At 41.8% G+C, this 16,780-nt stretch overlaps 26 non-coding genes and 38 pseudogenes across 26 annotated transcripts; all 64 read right to left on the bottom strand.

Annotated features, from left to right (window-relative positions):
* Positions 1-80: 80 nt before the first annotated feature.
* LOC139956043 (5S ribosomal RNA) lies at positions 81-199 on the bottom strand. Its single transcript, XR_011789267.1, has one exon. It is a non-coding gene; the product is annotated as a 5S ribosomal RNA (ribosomal RNA).
* A 76-nt stretch (positions 200-275) lies between these two features.
* Positions 276-394, bottom strand: LOC139955629 (5S ribosomal RNA). Its single transcript, XR_011788863.1, has one exon. It is a non-coding gene; the product is annotated as a 5S ribosomal RNA (ribosomal RNA).
* Positions 395-470: 76 nt separating this feature from the next.
* On the bottom strand, positions 471-589 carry LOC139957626 (5S ribosomal RNA; annotated as a pseudogene).
* A 224-nt stretch (positions 590-813) lies between these two features.
* On the bottom strand, positions 814-932 carry LOC139957794 (5S ribosomal RNA). Its single transcript, XR_011789532.1, has one exon. It is a non-coding gene; the product is annotated as a 5S ribosomal RNA (ribosomal RNA).
* Positions 933-1,391: 459 nt separating this feature from the next.
* Positions 1,392-1,510, bottom strand: LOC139956234 (5S ribosomal RNA; annotated as a pseudogene).
* A 73-nt stretch (positions 1,511-1,583) lies between these two features.
* On the bottom strand, positions 1,584-1,702 carry LOC139955597 (5S ribosomal RNA). The gene has a single exon (XR_011788833.1). It is a non-coding gene; the product is annotated as a 5S ribosomal RNA (ribosomal RNA).
* Positions 1,703-1,935: 233 nt separating this feature from the next.
* On the bottom strand, positions 1,936-2,054 carry LOC139957243 (5S ribosomal RNA; annotated as a pseudogene).
* A 76-nt stretch (positions 2,055-2,130) lies between these two features.
* Positions 2,131-2,249, bottom strand: LOC139955155 (5S ribosomal RNA). Its single transcript, XR_011788406.1, has one exon. It is a non-coding gene; the product is annotated as a 5S ribosomal RNA (ribosomal RNA).
* Positions 2,250-2,325: 76 nt separating this feature from the next.
* On the bottom strand, positions 2,326-2,444 carry LOC139955877 (5S ribosomal RNA). Its single transcript, XR_011789104.1, has one exon. It is a non-coding gene; the product is annotated as a 5S ribosomal RNA (ribosomal RNA).
* A 76-nt stretch (positions 2,445-2,520) lies between these two features.
* LOC139956683 (5S ribosomal RNA) lies at positions 2,521-2,639 on the bottom strand (annotated as a pseudogene).
* A 76-nt stretch (positions 2,640-2,715) lies between these two features.
* On the bottom strand, positions 2,716-2,834 carry LOC139956961 (5S ribosomal RNA; annotated as a pseudogene).
* A 73-nt stretch (positions 2,835-2,907) lies between these two features.
* LOC139956987 (5S ribosomal RNA) lies at positions 2,908-3,026 on the bottom strand (annotated as a pseudogene).
* A 224-nt stretch (positions 3,027-3,250) lies between these two features.
* Positions 3,251-3,369, bottom strand: LOC139957249 (5S ribosomal RNA; annotated as a pseudogene).
* Positions 3,370-3,602: 233 nt separating this feature from the next.
* On the bottom strand, positions 3,603-3,721 carry LOC139956834 (5S ribosomal RNA; annotated as a pseudogene).
* A 76-nt stretch (positions 3,722-3,797) lies between these two features.
* Positions 3,798-3,916, bottom strand: LOC139955154 (5S ribosomal RNA). Its single transcript, XR_011788405.1, has one exon. It is a non-coding gene; the product is annotated as a 5S ribosomal RNA (ribosomal RNA).
* Positions 3,917-3,992: 76 nt separating this feature from the next.
* On the bottom strand, positions 3,993-4,111 carry LOC139955875 (5S ribosomal RNA). Its single transcript, XR_011789102.1, has one exon. It is a non-coding gene; the product is annotated as a 5S ribosomal RNA (ribosomal RNA).
* A 76-nt stretch (positions 4,112-4,187) lies between these two features.
* LOC139956682 (5S ribosomal RNA) lies at positions 4,188-4,306 on the bottom strand (annotated as a pseudogene).
* A 76-nt stretch (positions 4,307-4,382) lies between these two features.
* On the bottom strand, positions 4,383-4,501 carry LOC139956233 (5S ribosomal RNA; annotated as a pseudogene).
* Positions 4,502-4,574: 73 nt separating this feature from the next.
* On the bottom strand, positions 4,575-4,693 carry LOC139956986 (5S ribosomal RNA; annotated as a pseudogene).
* A 224-nt stretch (positions 4,694-4,917) lies between these two features.
* On the bottom strand, positions 4,918-5,036 carry LOC139957248 (5S ribosomal RNA; annotated as a pseudogene).
* Positions 5,037-5,269: 233 nt separating this feature from the next.
* LOC139956833 (5S ribosomal RNA) lies at positions 5,270-5,388 on the bottom strand (annotated as a pseudogene).
* Positions 5,389-5,464: 76 nt separating this feature from the next.
* On the bottom strand, positions 5,465-5,583 carry LOC139955153 (5S ribosomal RNA). Its single transcript, XR_011788404.1, has one exon. It is a non-coding gene; the product is annotated as a 5S ribosomal RNA (ribosomal RNA).
* Positions 5,584-5,659: 76 nt separating this feature from the next.
* On the bottom strand, positions 5,660-5,778 carry LOC139955874 (5S ribosomal RNA). The gene has a single exon (XR_011789101.1). It is a non-coding gene; the product is annotated as a 5S ribosomal RNA (ribosomal RNA).
* A 76-nt stretch (positions 5,779-5,854) lies between these two features.
* LOC139956681 (5S ribosomal RNA) lies at positions 5,855-5,973 on the bottom strand (annotated as a pseudogene).
* A 76-nt stretch (positions 5,974-6,049) lies between these two features.
* LOC139956232 (5S ribosomal RNA) lies at positions 6,050-6,168 on the bottom strand (annotated as a pseudogene).
* A 73-nt stretch (positions 6,169-6,241) lies between these two features.
* Positions 6,242-6,360, bottom strand: LOC139956985 (5S ribosomal RNA; annotated as a pseudogene).
* A 224-nt stretch (positions 6,361-6,584) lies between these two features.
* Positions 6,585-6,703, bottom strand: LOC139956786 (5S ribosomal RNA; annotated as a pseudogene).
* A 233-nt stretch (positions 6,704-6,936) lies between these two features.
* Positions 6,937-7,055, bottom strand: LOC139956832 (5S ribosomal RNA; annotated as a pseudogene).
* Positions 7,056-7,131: 76 nt separating this feature from the next.
* On the bottom strand, positions 7,132-7,250 carry LOC139955152 (5S ribosomal RNA). The gene has a single exon (XR_011788403.1). It is a non-coding gene; the product is annotated as a 5S ribosomal RNA (ribosomal RNA).
* A 76-nt stretch (positions 7,251-7,326) lies between these two features.
* Positions 7,327-7,445, bottom strand: LOC139955873 (5S ribosomal RNA). The gene has a single exon (XR_011789099.1). It is a non-coding gene; the product is annotated as a 5S ribosomal RNA (ribosomal RNA).
* Positions 7,446-7,521: 76 nt separating this feature from the next.
* On the bottom strand, positions 7,522-7,640 carry LOC139957039 (5S ribosomal RNA; annotated as a pseudogene).
* A 76-nt stretch (positions 7,641-7,716) lies between these two features.
* Positions 7,717-7,835, bottom strand: LOC139956231 (5S ribosomal RNA; annotated as a pseudogene).
* A 73-nt stretch (positions 7,836-7,908) lies between these two features.
* LOC139957740 (5S ribosomal RNA) lies at positions 7,909-8,027 on the bottom strand (annotated as a pseudogene).
* A 233-nt stretch (positions 8,028-8,260) lies between these two features.
* On the bottom strand, positions 8,261-8,379 carry LOC139955058 (5S ribosomal RNA). The gene has a single exon (XR_011788310.1). It is a non-coding gene; the product is annotated as a 5S ribosomal RNA (ribosomal RNA).
* A 76-nt stretch (positions 8,380-8,455) lies between these two features.
* LOC139955513 (5S ribosomal RNA) lies at positions 8,456-8,574 on the bottom strand. Its single transcript, XR_011788751.1, has one exon. It is a non-coding gene; the product is annotated as a 5S ribosomal RNA (ribosomal RNA).
* A 76-nt stretch (positions 8,575-8,650) lies between these two features.
* LOC139957755 (5S ribosomal RNA) lies at positions 8,651-8,769 on the bottom strand (annotated as a pseudogene).
* A 672-nt stretch (positions 8,770-9,441) lies between these two features.
* On the bottom strand, positions 9,442-9,560 carry LOC139955512 (5S ribosomal RNA). The gene has a single exon (XR_011788750.1). It is a non-coding gene; the product is annotated as a 5S ribosomal RNA (ribosomal RNA).
* A 76-nt stretch (positions 9,561-9,636) lies between these two features.
* Positions 9,637-9,755, bottom strand: LOC139957754 (5S ribosomal RNA; annotated as a pseudogene).
* Positions 9,756-10,424: 669 nt separating this feature from the next.
* LOC139956680 (5S ribosomal RNA) lies at positions 10,425-10,543 on the bottom strand (annotated as a pseudogene).
* Positions 10,544-10,619: 76 nt separating this feature from the next.
* LOC139956230 (5S ribosomal RNA) lies at positions 10,620-10,738 on the bottom strand (annotated as a pseudogene).
* Positions 10,739-10,811: 73 nt separating this feature from the next.
* On the bottom strand, positions 10,812-10,930 carry LOC139957132 (5S ribosomal RNA; annotated as a pseudogene).
* A 517-nt stretch (positions 10,931-11,447) lies between these two features.
* LOC139955624 (5S ribosomal RNA) lies at positions 11,448-11,566 on the bottom strand. Its single transcript, XR_011788858.1, has one exon. It is a non-coding gene; the product is annotated as a 5S ribosomal RNA (ribosomal RNA).
* Positions 11,567-11,642: 76 nt separating this feature from the next.
* Positions 11,643-11,761, bottom strand: LOC139956699 (5S ribosomal RNA; annotated as a pseudogene).
* Positions 11,762-11,837: 76 nt separating this feature from the next.
* Positions 11,838-11,956, bottom strand: LOC139956939 (5S ribosomal RNA; annotated as a pseudogene).
* Positions 11,957-12,032: 76 nt separating this feature from the next.
* Positions 12,033-12,151, bottom strand: LOC139957627 (5S ribosomal RNA; annotated as a pseudogene).
* A 224-nt stretch (positions 12,152-12,375) lies between these two features.
* LOC139956032 (5S ribosomal RNA) lies at positions 12,376-12,494 on the bottom strand. Its single transcript, XR_011789256.1, has one exon. It is a non-coding gene; the product is annotated as a 5S ribosomal RNA (ribosomal RNA).
* Positions 12,495-12,570: 76 nt separating this feature from the next.
* On the bottom strand, positions 12,571-12,689 carry LOC139957793 (5S ribosomal RNA). The gene has a single exon (XR_011789531.1). It is a non-coding gene; the product is annotated as a 5S ribosomal RNA (ribosomal RNA).
* Positions 12,690-12,765: 76 nt separating this feature from the next.
* On the bottom strand, positions 12,766-12,884 carry LOC139956575 (5S ribosomal RNA; annotated as a pseudogene).
* Positions 12,885-13,108: 224 nt separating this feature from the next.
* LOC139956082 (5S ribosomal RNA) lies at positions 13,109-13,227 on the bottom strand. Its single transcript, XR_011789306.1, has one exon. It is a non-coding gene; the product is annotated as a 5S ribosomal RNA (ribosomal RNA).
* Positions 13,228-13,300: 73 nt separating this feature from the next.
* Positions 13,301-13,419, bottom strand: LOC139957792 (5S ribosomal RNA). Its single transcript, XR_011789530.1, has one exon. It is a non-coding gene; the product is annotated as a 5S ribosomal RNA (ribosomal RNA).
* Positions 13,420-13,495: 76 nt separating this feature from the next.
* LOC139957109 (5S ribosomal RNA) lies at positions 13,496-13,614 on the bottom strand (annotated as a pseudogene).
* Positions 13,615-13,843: 229 nt separating this feature from the next.
* On the bottom strand, positions 13,844-13,962 carry LOC139955151 (5S ribosomal RNA). The gene has a single exon (XR_011788402.1). It is a non-coding gene; the product is annotated as a 5S ribosomal RNA (ribosomal RNA).
* Positions 13,963-14,038: 76 nt separating this feature from the next.
* On the bottom strand, positions 14,039-14,157 carry LOC139955150 (5S ribosomal RNA). The gene has a single exon (XR_011788401.1). It is a non-coding gene; the product is annotated as a 5S ribosomal RNA (ribosomal RNA).
* Positions 14,158-14,233: 76 nt separating this feature from the next.
* Positions 14,234-14,352, bottom strand: LOC139956938 (5S ribosomal RNA; annotated as a pseudogene).
* A 76-nt stretch (positions 14,353-14,428) lies between these two features.
* LOC139957704 (5S ribosomal RNA) lies at positions 14,429-14,547 on the bottom strand (annotated as a pseudogene).
* A 224-nt stretch (positions 14,548-14,771) lies between these two features.
* LOC139956021 (5S ribosomal RNA) lies at positions 14,772-14,890 on the bottom strand. Its single transcript, XR_011789245.1, has one exon. It is a non-coding gene; the product is annotated as a 5S ribosomal RNA (ribosomal RNA).
* Positions 14,891-14,966: 76 nt separating this feature from the next.
* On the bottom strand, positions 14,967-15,085 carry LOC139957789 (5S ribosomal RNA). Its single transcript, XR_011789528.1, has one exon. It is a non-coding gene; the product is annotated as a 5S ribosomal RNA (ribosomal RNA).
* Positions 15,086-15,161: 76 nt separating this feature from the next.
* LOC139955639 (5S ribosomal RNA) lies at positions 15,162-15,280 on the bottom strand. Its single transcript, XR_011788872.1, has one exon. It is a non-coding gene; the product is annotated as a 5S ribosomal RNA (ribosomal RNA).
* Positions 15,281-15,504: 224 nt separating this feature from the next.
* Positions 15,505-15,623, bottom strand: LOC139956749 (5S ribosomal RNA; annotated as a pseudogene).
* A 73-nt stretch (positions 15,624-15,696) lies between these two features.
* LOC139955855 (5S ribosomal RNA) lies at positions 15,697-15,815 on the bottom strand. Its single transcript, XR_011789080.1, has one exon. It is a non-coding gene; the product is annotated as a 5S ribosomal RNA (ribosomal RNA).
* A 76-nt stretch (positions 15,816-15,891) lies between these two features.
* Positions 15,892-16,010, bottom strand: LOC139956228 (5S ribosomal RNA; annotated as a pseudogene).
* Positions 16,011-16,083: 73 nt separating this feature from the next.
* Positions 16,084-16,202, bottom strand: LOC139956967 (5S ribosomal RNA; annotated as a pseudogene).
* A 233-nt stretch (positions 16,203-16,435) lies between these two features.
* On the bottom strand, positions 16,436-16,554 carry LOC139957127 (5S ribosomal RNA; annotated as a pseudogene).
* A 76-nt stretch (positions 16,555-16,630) lies between these two features.
* LOC139956679 (5S ribosomal RNA) lies at positions 16,631-16,749 on the bottom strand (annotated as a pseudogene).
* Positions 16,750-16,780: the final 31 nt, after the last annotated feature.

Raw genomic sequence — 16,780 nt, 5'->3', positions numbered from 1 at the left:
CAATCGAGTTATTTATTAATATATTCGATTTTCAAATCGCTTTCCTTGTGGCAAGACAGTGTTCTAATTAGGAAAAGGAAGGCCTACGGCACCCAGTATTCCCAGGCGGTCACCCATCCAAGTACTGACTGCGCTCTACGTTGCTTGACTTCGGTGATCGGACGAGAACCGGTATAGTCAACGTGATATGGCCGTAGACATAACAAGAGGTCAATGTAGGCCATTTCAATTTCTCATCGTCGTGGCAACATAGTGTTATCAATTAGGAAAATAAAAGCCTACTGCACCCAGTATTCCCACGCGGTCACCCATCCAAGTACTGACTGCGCTCTACGTTGCTTGACTTCGGTGATCGGACGAGAACCGGTGTAGTCAACGTGATATGGCCGTAGACATAACAAGAGGTCAATGGAGGCCATTTCAATTTCTCATCGTCGTGGCAACATAGTGTTATCAATTTTGAAAATAAAAGCCTACGGCACCCAGTATTCCCAGGCGGTCACCCACCTTAGTACTGACTGCGCTCTACGTTGCTTGACTTACCTGATCGGACGAGAACCGGTATATTGAACGTGATGTGGCCGTAGACATTACAAGAGGTGAAATGCAGGCTAGTTGTTTGGTAGGTTATGATGAGTGGACTTAATGTATATATTATACATGAATGTATTTAATATATATTTTGTTAATCTATATTTCACATATATATGTATTAAATTCTAATATATAAAAACAATCGAGTTATTTATTAATATATTCGATTTTCAAATCGCTTTCCTTGTGGCAAGACAGTGTTCTAATTAGAAAAATTAAAGCCTACGGCACCCAGTATTCCCAGGCGGTCACCCATCCAAGTACTGACTGCGCTCTACGTTGCTTGACTTCGGTGATCGGACGAGAACCGGTATAGTCAACGTGATATGGCCGTAGACATAACAAGAGGTCAATGTAGGCCATTTCAATTTCTCATCGTCGTGGCAACATAGTGTTATCAATTAGGAAAATAAAAGCCTACTGCACCCATTATTCCCAGGCGGTCACCCATCCAAGTACTGACTGCGCTCTACGTTGCTTGACTTACCTGATCGGACGAGAACCGGTATATTGAACGTGATGTGGCCGTAGACATTACAAGAGGTGAAATGCAGGCTAGTTGTTTGGTAGGTTATGATGAGTGGATTTAATGTATATATTATACATGAATGTATTTAATATATATTAAGTTAATCTATATTTTACATATATATGTAGAAAATTCTAATACATAAAAACAAAGTAGTTATTTATTAATATATTCGATTTTCAAATCGCTTTCCTTGTGGCAAGACAATGTAGGCCATTTCAATTTCTCATCGTCGTGGCAACATAGTGTTATCAATGAGGAAAATAAAAGCCTACGGCACCCAGTATTCCCAGGCGGTCACCCATCCAAGTACTGACTGCGCTCTACGTTGCTTGACTTCGGTGATCGGACGAGAACCGGTATAGTCAACGTGATATGGCCGTTTACATAAGAGGTCAATGTAGGCCATTTCAATTTCTCATCGTCGTGGCAACATAGTGTTATCAATGAGGAAAATAAAAGCCTACGGCACCCAGTATTCCCAGGCGGTCACCCATCCAAGTACTGACTGCGCTCTACGTTGCTTGACTTCGGTGATCGGACGAGAACCGGTATAGTCATCGTGATATGGCCGTAGACATTCTAAGAGGTGAAATGTAGGCTAGTTGTTTGGTAGGGTATGATGAGTGGATTTAATATATATATTATACATGAATGGATTTAATATATATTATGTTAACCTATATTTTACATATAGTAGTTATTTATTAATATATTCGATTTTCAAATCGCTTTCCTTGTGGCAAGACAATGTAGGCCATTTCAATTTCTCATCGTCGTGGCAACATAGTGTTATCAATTAGGAAAATAAAAGCCTACGGCACCCAGTATTCCCAGACGGTCACTCATCCAAGTACTGACTGCGCTCTACGTTGCTTGACTTCGGTGATCGGACGAGAACCGGAATAGTCAACGTGATATGGCCGTAAAAATAACAAGAGGTCAATGTGGGCCATTTCAATTTTTCATCGTCGTGGCAACATAGTGTTATCAATTAGGAAAATAAAAGCCTACGGCACCCAGTATTCCCAGGCGGTCACCCATCCAAGTACTGACTGCGCTCTACGTTGCTTGACTTCGGTGATCGGACGAGAACCGGAATAGTCAACGTGATATGGCCGTAGACATAACAAGAGGTCAATGTAGGCCATTTCAATTTTTCATCGTCGTGGCAACATAGTGTTATCAATTAGGAAAATAAAAGCCTACGGCACCCAGTATTCCCAGGCGGTCACCCATCCAAGTACTGACTGCGCTCTTCGATGCTTGACTTCGGTGATCGGACGAGAACCGGTATAGTCAACGTGATATGGCCGTAGACATAACAAGAGGTCAATGTAGGCCATTTCAATTTCTCATCGTCGTGGCAACGTAGTGTTATCAATTAGGAAAATAAAAGCCTACGGCATCCAGTATTCCCAGGCGGTCACCCATCCAAGTACTGACTGCGCTCTTCGTTGCTTGACTTCGGTGATCGGACGAGAACCGGTATAGTCAACGTGATATGGCCGTAGACATAACAAGAGGTCAATGTAGGCCATTTCAATTTCTCATCGTCGTGGCAACATAGTGTTATCAATGAGGAAAATAAAAGCCTACGGCACCCAGTATTCCCAGACGGACACCCATCCAAGTACTGACTGCGCTCTACGTTGCTTGACTTCGGTGATCGGACGAGAACCGGTATAGTCAACGTGATATGGCCGTTTACATAAGAGGTCAATGTAGGCCATTTCACTTTCTCATCGTCGTGGCAACATAGTGTTATCAATGAGGAAAATAAAAGCCTACGGCACCCAGTATTCCCAGGCGGTCACCCATCCAAGTACTGAGTGCGCTCTACGTTGCTTGACTTCGGTGATCGGACGAGAACCGGTATAGTCATCGTGATGTGGCCGTAGACATTCTAAGAGGTGAAACGTAGGCTACTTGTTTGGTAGGTTATGATGAGTGCACTTAATATATATATTATACATGCATGGATTTAATATATATTATGTTAATCTATATTTTACATTTATATTTAGAAAATTATAATATATAAAAACAAACGAGTTATTTATTAATATATTCGATTTTCAAATCGCTTTCCTTGTGGCAAGACAGTGTTCTAATTAGGAAAAGGAAGGCCTACGGCACCCAGTATTCCCAGGCGGTCACTCATCCAAGTACTGACTGCGCTCTACGTTGCTTGACTTCGGTGATCGGACGAGAACCAGTATAGTCATCGTGATGTGGCCGTAGACATTCTAAGAGGTGAAATGTAGGCTAGTTGTTTGGTAGGGTATGATGAGTGGATTTAATATATATATTATACATGAATGGATTTAATATATATTATGTTAACCTATATTTTACATATAGTACTTATTTATTAATATATTCGATTTTCAAATCGCTTTCCTTGTGGCAAGACAATGTAGGCCATTTCAATTTCTCATCGTCGTGGCAACATAGTGTTATCAATTAGGAAAATAAAAGCCTACGGCACCCAGTATTCCCAGACGGTCACTCATCCAAGTACTGACTGCGCTCTACGTTGCTTGACTTCGGTGATCGGACGAGAACCGGAATAGTCAACGTGATATGGCCGTAGACATAACAAGAGGTCAATGTGGGCCATTTCAATTTTTCATCGTCGTGGCAATATAGTGTTATCAATTAGGAAAATAAAAGCCTACGGCACCCAGTATTCCCAGGCGGTCACCCATCCAAGTACTGACTGCGCTCTACGTTGCTTGACTTCGGTGATCGGACGAGAACCGGAATAGTCAACGTGATATGGCCGTAGACATAACAAGAGGTCAATGTAGGCCATTTCAATTTTTCATCGTCGTGGCAACATAGTGTTATCAATTAGGAAAATAAAAGCCTACGGCACCCAGTATTCCCAGGCGGTCACCCATCCAAGTACTGACTGCGCTCTTCGATGCTTGACTTCGGTGATCGGACGAGAACCGGTATAGTCAACGTGATATGGCCGTAGACATAACAAGAGGTCAATGTAGGCCATTTCAATTTTTCATCGTCGTGGCAACGTAGTGTTATCAATTAGGAAAATAAAAGCCTACGGCATCCAGTATTCCCAGGCGGTCACCCATCCAAGTACTGACTGCGCTCTTCGTTGCTTGACTTCGGTGATCGGACGAGAACCGGTATAGTCAACGTGATATGGCCGTAGACATAACAAGAGGTCAATGTAGGCCATTTCAATTTCTCATCGTCGTGGCAACATAGTGTTATCAATGAGGAAAATAAAAGCCTACGGCACCCAGTATTCCCAGGCGGTCACCCATCCAAGTACTGACTGCGCTCTACGTTGCTTGACTTCGGTGATCGGACGAGAACCGGTATAGTCAACGTGATATGGCCGTTTACATAAGAGGTCAATGTAGGCCATTTCACTTTCTCATCGTCGTGGCAACATAGTGTTATCAATGAGGAAAATAAAAGCCTACGGCACCCAGTATTCCCAGGCGGTCACCCATCCAAGTACTGAGTGCGCTCTACGTTGCTTGACTTCGGTGATCGGACGAGAACCGGTATAGTCATCGTGATGTGGCCGTAGACATTCTAAGAGGTGAAACGTAGGCTACTTGTTTGGTAGGTTATGATGAGTGCACTTAATATATATATTATACATGCATGGATTTAATATATATTATGTTAATCTATATTTTACATTTATATTTAGAAAATTATAATATATAAAAACAAACGAGTTATTTATTAATATATTCGATTTTCAAATCGCTTTCCTTGTGGCAAGACAGTGTTCTAATTAGGAAAAGGAAGGCCTACGGCACCCAGTATTCCCAGGCGGTCACTCATCCAAGTACTGACTGCGCTCTACGTTGCTTGACTTCGGTGATCGGACGAGAACCAGTATAGTCATCGTGATGTGGCCGTAGACATTCTAAGAGGTGAAATGTAGGCTAGTTGTTTGGTAGGGTATGATGAGTGGATTTAATATATATATTATACATGAATGGATTTAATATATATTATGTTAACCTATATTTTACATATAGTACTTATTTATTAATATATTCGATTTTCAAATCGCTTTCCTTGTGGCAAGACAATGTAGGCCATTTCAATTTCTCATCGTCGTGGCAACATAGTGTTATCAATTAGGAAAATAAAAGCCTACGGCACCCAGTATTCCCAGACGGTCACTCATCCAAGTACTGACTGCGCTCTACGTTGCTTGACTTCGGTGATCGGACGAGAACCGGAATAGTCAACGTGATATGGCCGTAGACATAACAAGAGGTCAATGTGGGCCATTTCAATTTTTCATCGTCGTGGCAACATAGTGTTATCAATTAGGAAAATAAAAGCCTACGGCACCCAGTATTCCCAGGCGGTCACCCATCCAAGTACTGACTGCGCTCTACGTTGCTTGACTTCGGTGATCGGACGAGAACCGGAATAGTCAACGTGATATGGCCGTAGACATAACAAGAGGTCAATGTAGGCCATTTCAATTTTTCATCGTCGTGGCAACATAGTGTTATCAATTAGGAAAATAAAAGCCTACGGCACCCAGTATTCCCAGGCGGTCACCCATCCAAGTACTGACTGCGCTCTTCGATGCTTGACTTCGGTGATCGGACGAGAACCGGTATAGTCAACGTGATATGGCCGTAGACATAACAAGAGGTCAATGTAGGCCATTTCAATTTTTCATCGTCGTGGCAACGTAGTGTTATCAATTAGGAAAATAAAAGCCTACGGCATCCAGTATTCCCAGGCGGTCACCCATCCAAGTACTGACTGCGCTCTTCGTTGCTTGACTTCGGTGATCGGACGAGAACCGGTATAGTCAACGTGATATGGCCGTAGACATAACAAGAGGTCAATGTAGGCCATTTCAATTTCTCATCGTCGTGGCAACATAGTGTTATCAATGAGGAAAATAAAAGCCTACGGCACCCAGTATTCCCAGGCGGTCACCCATCCAAGTACTGACTGCGCTCTACGTTGCTTGACTTCGGTGATCGGACGAGAACCGGTATAGTCAACGTGATATGGCCGTTTACATAAGAGGTCAATGTAGGCCATTTCACTTTCTCATCGTCGTGGCAACATAGTGTTATAAATGAGGAAAATAAAAGCCTACGGCACCCAGTATTCCCAGGCGGTCACCCATCCAAGTACTGAGTGCGCTCTACGTTGCTTGACTTCGGTGATCGGACGAGAACCGGTATAGTCATCGTGATGTGGCCGTAGACATTCTAAGAGGTGAAACGTAGGCTACTTGTTTGGTAGGTTATGATGAGTGCACTTAATATATATATTATACATGCATGGATTTAATATATATTATGTTAATCTATATTTTACATTTATATTTAGAAAATTATAATATATAAAAACAAACGAGTTATTTATTAATATATTCGATTTTCAAATCGCTTTCCTTGTGGCAAGACAGTGTTCTAATTAGGAAAAGGAAGGCCTACGGCACCCAGTATTCCCAGGCGGTCACCCATCCAAGTACTGACTGCGCTCTACGTTGCTTGACTTCGGTGATCGGACGAGAACCAGTATAGTCATCGTGATGTGGCCGTAGACATTCTAAGAGGTGAAATGTAGGCTAGTTGTTTGGTAGGGTATGATGAGTGGATTTAATATATATATTATACATGAATGGATTTAATATATATTATGTTAACCTATATTTTACATATAGTACTTATTTATTAATATATTCGATTTTCAAATCGCTTTCCTTGTGGCAAGACAATGTAGGCCATTTCAATTTCTCATCGTCGTGGCAACATAGTGTTATCAATTAGGAAAATAAAAGCCTACGGCACCCAGTATTCCCAGACGGTCACTCATCCAAGTACTGACTGCGCTCTACGTTGCTTGACTTCGGTGATCGGACGAGAACCGGAATAGTCAACGTGATATGGCCGTAGACATAACAAGAGGTCAATGTGGGCCATTTCAATTTTTCATCGTCGTGGCAACATAGTGTTATCAATTAGGAAAATAAAAGCCTACGGCACCCAGTATTCCCAGGCGGTCACCCATCCAAGTACTGACTGCGCTCTACGTTGCTTGACTTCGGTGATCGGACGAGAACCGGAATAGTCAACGTGATATGGCCGTAGACATAACAAGAGGTCAATGTAGGCCATTTCAATTTTTCATCGTCGTGGCAACATAGTGTTATCAATTAGGAAAATAAAAGCCTACGGCACCCAGTATTCCCAGGCGGTCACCCATCCAAGTACTGACTGCGCTCTTCGATGCTTGACTTCGGTGATCGGACGAGAACCGGTATAGTCAACGTGATATGGCCGTAGACATAACAAGAGGTCAATGTAGGCCATTTCAATTTTTCATCGTCGTCGCAACATAGTGTTATCAATTAGGAAAATAAAAGCCTACGGCATCCAGTATTCCCAGACGGACACCCATCCAAGTACTGACTGCGCTCTTCGTTGCTTGACTTCGGTGATCGGACGAGAACCGGTATAGTCAACGTGATATGGCCGTAGACATAACAAGAGGTCAATGTAGGCCATTTCAATTTCTCATCGTCGTGGCAACATAGTGTTATCAATGAGGAAAATAAAAGCCTACGGCACCCAGTATTCCCAGGCGGTCACCCATCCAAGTACTGACTGCGCTCTACGTTGCTTGACTTCGGTGATCGGACGAGAACCGGTATAGTCAACGTGATATGGCCGTTTACATAAGAGGTCAATGTAGGCCATTTCACTTTCTCATCGTCGTGGCAACATAGTGTTATCAATTGTGAAAATAAAAGCCTACGGCACCCAGTATTCCCAGGCGGTCACCCACCTTAGTACTGACTGCGCTCTACGTTGCTTGACTTACCTGATCGGACGAGAACCGCTATATTGAACGTGATGTGGCCGTAGACATTACAAGAGGTGAAATGCAGGCTAGTTGTTTGGTAGGTTATGATGAGTGGATTTAATGTATATATTATACATGAATGGATTTAATATATATTATGTTAACCTATATTTTACATATAGTAGTTATTTATTAATATATTCGATTTTCAAATCGCTTTCCTTGTGGCAAGACAATGTAGGCCATTTCAATTTCTCATCGTCGTGGCAACATAGTGTTATCAATTAGGAAAATTAAAGCCTACGGCACCCAGTGTTCCCAGGCGGTCACCCATCCAAGTACTGACTGCGCTCTACGTTGCTTGACTTCGGTGATCGGACGAGAACCGGTATAGTCAACGTGATATGGCCGTAGACATAACAACAGGTCAATGGAGGCCATTTCAATTTCTCATCGTCGTGGCAACATAGTGTTATCAATTGTGAAGACAAAAGCCTACGGCACCCAGTATTCCCAGGCGGTCACCCATCCAAGTACTGACTGCGCTCTACGTTGCTTGACTTCGGTGATCGGACGAGAACCGGTATAGTCAACGTAATATGGCCGTAGACATAACAAGAGGTCAATGTAGGCCATTTCAATTTTTCATCGTCGTGGCAACATAGTGTTATCAATTAGGAAAATAAAAGCCTACGGCACCCAGTATTCCCAGGCGGTCACCCACCTTAGTACTGACTGCGCTCTACGTTGCTTGACTTACCTGATCGGACGAGAACCGATATAGTCATCGTGATGTGGCCGTAGACATTCTACGAGGTGAAATGTAGGCTACTTGTTTGGTAGGTTATGATGAGTGCACTTAATATATATATTATACATGCGTGGATTTAATATATATTATGTTAATCTATATTTTACATATATATGTAGAAAATTATAATATATAAAAACAAACGAGTTATTTATTAATATATTCGATTTTCAAATCGCTTTCCTTGTGGCAAGACACCTTCTTTGTGGCAAGACAATGTACGCGATTTCAATTTCTCATCGTCGTGGCAACATAGTGTTATCAATTATGAAATCGTGATGTGGCCGTAGACATTACAAGAGGTGAAATGTAGGCTAGTTGTTTGGTAGGTTATTATCAGTGGATTTAATATATATATTATAATGAATGTGTTTAATATATATTATGTTAATCTATATTTCACATATATATGTATTACATTCTAATATATAAAAACAATCGAGTTATTTATTAATATATTCGATTTTCAAATCGCTTTCCTTGTGGCAAGACAGTGTTCTAAATAGGAAAAGGAAGGCCTACGGCACCCAGTATTCCCAGGCGGTCACCCATCCAAGTACTGACTGCGCTCTACGTTGCTTGACTTCGGTGATCGGACGAGGTAAATGTAGGCCATTTCAATTTCTCATCGTCGTGGCAACATAGTGTTATCAATTGTGAAGACAAAAGCCTACGGCACCCAGTATTCCCAGGCGGTCACCCATCCAAGTACTGACTGCGCTCTACGTTGCTTGACTTCGGTGATCGGACGAGAACCGGTATAGTCAACGTAATATGGCCGTAGACATAACAAGAGGTCAATGTAGGCCATTTCAATTTTTCATCGTCGTGGCAACATAGTGTTATCAATTAGGAAAATAAAAGCCTACGGCACCCAGTATTCCCAGGCGGTCACCCACCTTAGTACTGACTGCGCTCTACGTTGCTTGACTTACCTGATCGGACGAGAACCGATATAGTCATCGTGATGTGGCCGTAGACATTCTACGAGGTGAAATGTAGGCTACTTGTTTGGTAGGTTATGATGAGTGCACTTAATATATATATTATACATGCGTGGATTTAATATATATTATGTTAATCTATATTTTACATATATATGTAGAAAATTATAATATATAAAAACAAACGAGTTATTAATTAATATATTCGATTTTCAAATCGCTTTCCTTGTGGCAAGACACCTTTGTGGCAAGACAATGTACGCGATTTCAATTTCTCATTGTCGTGGCAACATAGTGTTATCAATTATGAAATCGTGATGTGGCCGTAGACATTACAAGAGGTGAAATGTAGGCTAGTTGTTTGGTAGGTTATTATCAGTGGATTTAATATATATATTATAATGAATGTATTTAATATATATTACGTTAATCTATATTTCACATATATATGTATTAAATTCTAATATATAAAAACAATCGAGTTATTTATTAATATATTCGATTTTCAAATCGCTTTCCTTGTGGCAAGACAGTGTTCTAAATAGGAAAAGGAAGGCCTACGGCACCCAGTATTCCCAGGCGGTCACCCATCCAAGTACTGACTGCGCTCTACGTTGCTTGACTTCGGTGATCGGACGAGGTAAATGTAGGCCATTTCAATTTTTCATCGTCGTGGCAACATAGTGTTATCAATTAGGAAAATAAAAGCCTACGGCATCCAGTATTCCCAGGCGGTCACCCATCCAAGTACTGACTGCGCTCTTCGTTGCTTGACTTCGGTGATCGGACGAGAACCGGTATAGTCAACGTGATATGGCCGTAGACATAACAAGAGGTCAATGTAGGCCATTTCAATTTCTCATCGTCGTGGCAACATAGTGTTATCAATGAGGAAAATAAAAGCCTACGGCACCCAGTATTCCCAGGCGGTCACCCATCCAAGTACTGACTGCGCTCTACGTTGCTTGACTTCGGTGATCGGACGAGAACCGGTATAGTCAACGTGATATGGCCGTTTACATAAGAGGTCAATGTAGGCCATTTCACTTTCTCATCGTCGTGGCAACATAGTGTTATCAATGAGGAAAATAAAAGCCTACGGCACCCAGTATTCCCAGGCGGTCACCCATCCAAGTACTGAGTGCGCTCTACGTTGCTTGACTTCGGTGATCGGACGAGAACCGGTATAGTCATCGTGATGTGGCCATAGACATTCTAAGAGGTGAAATGTAGGCTACTTGTTTGGTAGGTTATGATGAGTGCACTTAATATATATATTATACATGCATGGATTTAATATATATTATGTTAATCTATATTTTACATATATATGTAGAAAATTATAATATATAAAAAGAAACGAGTTATTTCTTAATATATTCGATTTTCAAATCGCTTTCCTTGTGGCAAGACACCTTTGTGGCAAGACAATGTACGCGATTTCAATTTCTCATTGTCGTGGCAACATAGTGTTATCAATTATGAAATCGTGATGTGGCCGTAGACATTACAAGAGGTGAAATGTAGGCTAGTTGTTTGGTAGGTTATTATCAGTGGATTTAATATATATATTATAATGAATGTATTTAATATATATTACGTTAATCTATATTTCACATATATATGTATTAAATTCTAATATATAAAAACAATCGAGTTATTTATTAATATATTCGATTTTCAAATCGCTTTCCTTGTGGCAAGACAGGGTTCTAATTAGGAAAAGGAAGGCCTACGGCACCCAGTATTCCCAGGCGGTCACCCATCCAAGTACTGACTGCGCTCTACGTTGCTTGACTTCGGTGATCGGACGAGAACCGGTATAGTGAACGTGATATGGCCGTAGACATAAGAAGAGGTCAATGTAGGCCATTTCAATTTCTCATCGTCGTGGCAACATAGTGTTATCAATTAGGAAAATAAAAGCCTACTGCACCCAGTATTCCCAGGCGGTCACCCATCCAAGTACTGACTGCGCTCTACGTTGCTTGACTTCGGTGATCGGACGAGAACCGGAATAGTCAACGTGATATGGCCGTAGACATGACAAGAGGTCAATGTAGGCCATTTCAATTTTTCATCGTCGTGGCAACATAGTGTTATCAATTAGGAAAATAAAAGCCTACGGCACCCAGTATTCCCAGGCGGTCACCCATCCAAGTACTGACTGCGCTCTTCGATGCTTGACTTCTGTGATCGGACGAGAACCGGTATAGTCAACGTGATATGGCCGTAGACATAACAAGAGGTCAATGTAGGCCATTTCAATTTCTCATCATCGTGGCAACATAGTGTTATCAATGAGGAAAATAAAAGCCTACGGCACCCAGTATTCCCAGGCGGTCACCCATCCAAGTACTGACTGCGCTCTACGTTGCTTGACTTACCTGATCGGACGAGAACCGGTATAGTCATCGTGATGTGGCCGTAGACATTACAAGAGGTGAAATGCAGGCTAGTTGTTTGGTAGGTTATGATGAGTGGATTTAATGTATATATTATACATGAATGTATTTAATATATATTAAGTTAATCTATATTTCACATATATATGTATTAAATTCTAATATATAAAAACAATCGAGTTATTTATTAATATATTCGATTTTCAAATCGCTTTCCTTGTGGCAAGACAGTGTTCTAATTAGAAAAAGAAAGGCCTACGGCACCCAGTATTCCCAGGCGGTCACCCATCCAAGTACTGACTGCGCTCTACGTTGCTTGACTTCGGTGATCGGACGAGAACCGGTATAGTCAACGTGATATGGCCGTAGACATAACAAGAGGTCAATGTAGGCCATTTCAATTTTTCATCGTCGTGGCAACATAGTGTTATCAATTAGGAAAATAAAAGCCTACGGCACCCAGTATTCCCAGGCGGTCACCCATCCAAGTACTGACTGCGCTCTACGTTGCTTGACTTCGGTGATCGGACGAGAACCGGTATAGTCAACGTGATATGGCCGTAGACATAACAAGAGGTCAATGTAGGCCATTTCAATTTTTCATCGTCGTTGCAACATAGTGTTATCAATGAGGAAAATAAAAGCCTACGGCACCCAGTATTCCCAGGCGGTCACCCACCTTAGTACTGACTGCGCTCTACGTTGCTTGACTTCAGTGATCGGACGAGAACCGGTATAGTCAACGTGATGTGGCCGTAGACATTACAAGAGGTGAAATGCAGGCTAGTTGTTTGGTAGGTTATGATGAGTGGATTTAATGTATATATTATACATGAATGTATTTAATATATATTAAGTTAATCTATATTTCACATATATATGTATTAAATTCTAATATATAAAAACAATCGAGTTATTTATTAATATATTCGATTTTCAAATCGCTTTCCTTGTGGCAAGACAGTGTTCTAATTAGGAAAAGGAAGGCCTACGGCACCCAGTATTCCCAGGCGGTCACCCATCCAAGTACTGACTGCGCTCTACGTTGCTTGACTTCGGTGATCGGACGAGAACCGGTATAGTCAACGTGATATGGCCGTTTACATAAGAGGTCAATGTAGGCCATTTCACTTTCTCATCGTCGTGGCAACATAGTGTTATCAATTAGGAAAATAAAAGCCTACGGCACCCAGTATTCCCAGGCGGTCACCCATCCAAGTACTGACTGCGCTCTACGTTGCTTGACTTCGGTGATCGGACGAGAACCGGTATAGTCAACGTGATATGGCCGTAGACATAACAAGAGGTCAATGTAGGCCATTTCAATTTCTCATCGTCGTGGCAACATAGTGTTATCAATTAGGAAAATAAAAGCCTACTGCACCCAGTATTCCCAGGCGGTCACCCATCCAAGTACTGACTGCGCTCTACGTTGCTTGACTTCGGTGATCGGACGAGAACCGGTATAGTCATCGTGATGTGGCCGTAGACATTCTAAGAGGTGAAATGTAGGCTAGTTGTTTGGTAGGTTATGATGAGTGGATTTAATATATATATTATATATGAATGGATTTAATATATATTATGTTAACCTATATTTTACATATAGTAGTTATTAATATATTCGATTTTCAAATCTTTTTCCTTGTGGCAAGACAATGTAGGCCATTTCAATTTCTCATCGTCGTGGCAACATAGTGTTATCAATTAGGAAAATAAAAGCCTACGGCACCCAGTATTCCCAGGCGGTCACCCATCCAAGTACTGACTGCGCTCTACGTTGCTTGACTTCGGTGATCGGACGAGAACCGGAATAGTCAACGTGATATGGCCGTAGACATGACAAGAGGTCAATGTAGGCCATTTCAATTTTTCATCGTCGTGGCAACATAGTGTTATCAATTAGGAAAATAAAAGCCTACGGCACCCAGTATTCCCAGGCGGTCACCCATCCAAGTACTGACTGCGCTCTACGTTGCTTGACTTCGGTGATCGGACGAGAACCGGAATAGTCAACGTGATATGGCCGTAGACATGACAAGAGGTCAATGTAGGCCATTTCAATTTTTCATCGTCGTGGCAACATAGTGTTATCAATTAGGAAAATAAAAGCCTACGGCACCCAGTATTCCCAGGCGGTCACCCATCCAAGTACTGACTGCGCTCTTCGATGCTTGACTTCTGTGATCGGACGAGAACCGGTATAGTCAACGTGATATGGCCGTAGACATAACAAGAGGTCAATGTAGGCCATTTCAATTTCTCATCATCGTGGCAACATAGTGTTATCAATGAGGAAAATAAAAGCCTACGGCACCCAGTATTCCCAGGCGGTCACCCATCCAAGTACTGACTGCGCTCTACGTTGCTTGACTTACCTGATCGGACGAGAACCGGTATAGTCATCGTGATGTAGCCGTAGACATTACAAGAGGTGAAATGCAGGCTAGTTGTTTGGTAGGTTATGATGAGTGGATTTAATGTATATATTATACATGAATGTATTTAATATATATTAAGTTAATCTATATTTCACATATATATGTATTAAATTCTAATATATAAAAACAATCGAGTTATTTATTAATATATTCGATTTTCAAATCGCTTTCCTTGTGGCAAGACAGTGTTCTAATTAGAAAAAGAAAGGCCTACGGCACCCAGTATTCCCAGGCGGTCACCCATCCAAGTACTGACTGCGCTCTACGTTGCTTGACTTCGGTGATCGGACGAGAACCGGTATAGTCAACGTGATATGGCCGTAGACATAACAAGAGGTCAATGTAGGCCATTTCAATTTTTCATCGTCGTGGCAACATAGTGTTATCAATTAGGAAAATAAAAGCCTACGGCACCCAGTATTCCCAGGCGGTCACCCATCCAAGTACTGACTGCGCTCTACGTTGCTTGACTTCGGTGATCGGACGAGAACCGGTATAGTCAACGTGATATGGCCGTAGACATAACAAGAGGTCAATGTAGGCCATTTCAATTTTTCATCGTCGTTGCAACATAGTGTTATCAATGAGGAAAATAAAAGCCTACGGCACCCAGTATTCCCAGGCGGTCACCCACCTTAGTACTGACTGCGCTCTACGTTGCTTGACTTCGGTGATCGGACGAGAACCGGTATAGTCAACGTGATGTGGCCGTAGACATTACAAGAGGTGAAATGCAGGCTAGTTGTTTGGTAGGTTATGATGAGTGGATTTAATGTATATATTATACATGAATGTATTTAATATATATTAAGTTAATCTATATTTCACATATATATGTATTAAATTCTAATATATAAAAACAATCGAGTTATTTATTAATATATTCGATTTTCAAATCGCTTTCCTTGTGGCAAGACAGTGTTCTAATTAGGAAAAGGAAGGCCTACGGCACCCAGTATTCCCAGGCGGTCACCCATCCAAGTACTGACTGCGCTCTTCGTTGCTTGACTTCGGTGATCGGACGAGAACCGGTATAGTCAACGTGATATGGCCGTTTACATAAGAGGTCAATGTAGGCCATTTCAATTTCTCATCGTCGTGGCAACATAGTGTTATCAATTATGAAAATAACAGCCTACGACACCCAGTATTCCCAGGCGGTCACCCATCCAAGTACTGACTGCGCTCTACATTGCTTGACTTCGGTGATCGGACGAGAACCGGTATAGTCAACGTGATATGGCCGTAGACATAACAAGAGGTCAATGTAGGCCATTTCAATTTCTCATCGTCGTGGCAACATAGTGTTATCAATTAGGAAAATAAAAGCCTACGGCACCCAGTATTCCCAGGCGGTCACCCATCCAAGTACTGACTGCGCTCTACGTTGCTTGACTTCGGTGATCGGACGAGAACCGGTATAGTCAACGTGATATGGCCGTTTACATAAGAGGTCAATGTAGGCCATTTCACTTTCTCATCGTCGTGGCAACATAGTGTTATCAATTAGGAAAAAAAAGGCCTACGGCACCCAGTGTTCCCAGGCGGTCACCCATCCAAATACTGTCTGCGCTCTACGTTGCTTGACTTCGGTGATCGGACGAGAACCGGTATAGTCATCGTGATGTGGCCGTAGACATTCTAAGAGGTGAAATGTAGGCTAGTTGTTTGGTAGGTTATGATGAGTGGATTTAATATATATATTATACATGAATGGATTTAATATATATTATGTTAACCTATATTTTACATATAGTAGTTATTTATTAATATATTCGATTTTCAAATCGCTTTCCTTGTGGCAAGACAATGTAGGCCATTTCAATTTTTCATCGTCGTGGCAACATAGTGTTATCAATTAGGAAAATAAAAGCCTACGGCACCCAGTATTCCCAGGCGGTCACCCATCCAAGTACTGACTGCGCTCTTCGATGCTTGACTTCTGTGATCGGACGAGAACCAGTATAGTCAACGTGATATGGCCGTAGACATAACAAGAGGTCAATGTAGGCCATTTCAATTTTTCATCGTCGTGGCAACATAGTGTTATCAATTAAGAAAATAAAAGCCTACGGCATCCAGTATTCCCAGGCGGTCACCCATCCAAGTACTGACTGCGCTCTTCGTTGCTTGACTTCGGTGATCGGACGAGAACCGGTATAGTCAACGTGATATGGCCGTAGACATAACAAGAGGTCAATGTAGGCCATGTCAAT

Source organism: Apostichopus japonicus, chromosome 17, assembly GCF_037975245.1.
Source record: "Apostichopus japonicus isolate 1M-3 chromosome 17, ASM3797524v1, whole genome shotgun sequence".
Taxonomy (NCBI): Eukaryota; Metazoa; Echinodermata; class Holothuroidea; order Aspidochirotida; family Stichopodidae; genus Apostichopus; species Apostichopus japonicus.
The sequence above is the reverse complement of the archived record's forward strand: the minus strand, read 5'-3'. Positions and strand labels throughout refer to the sequence as shown.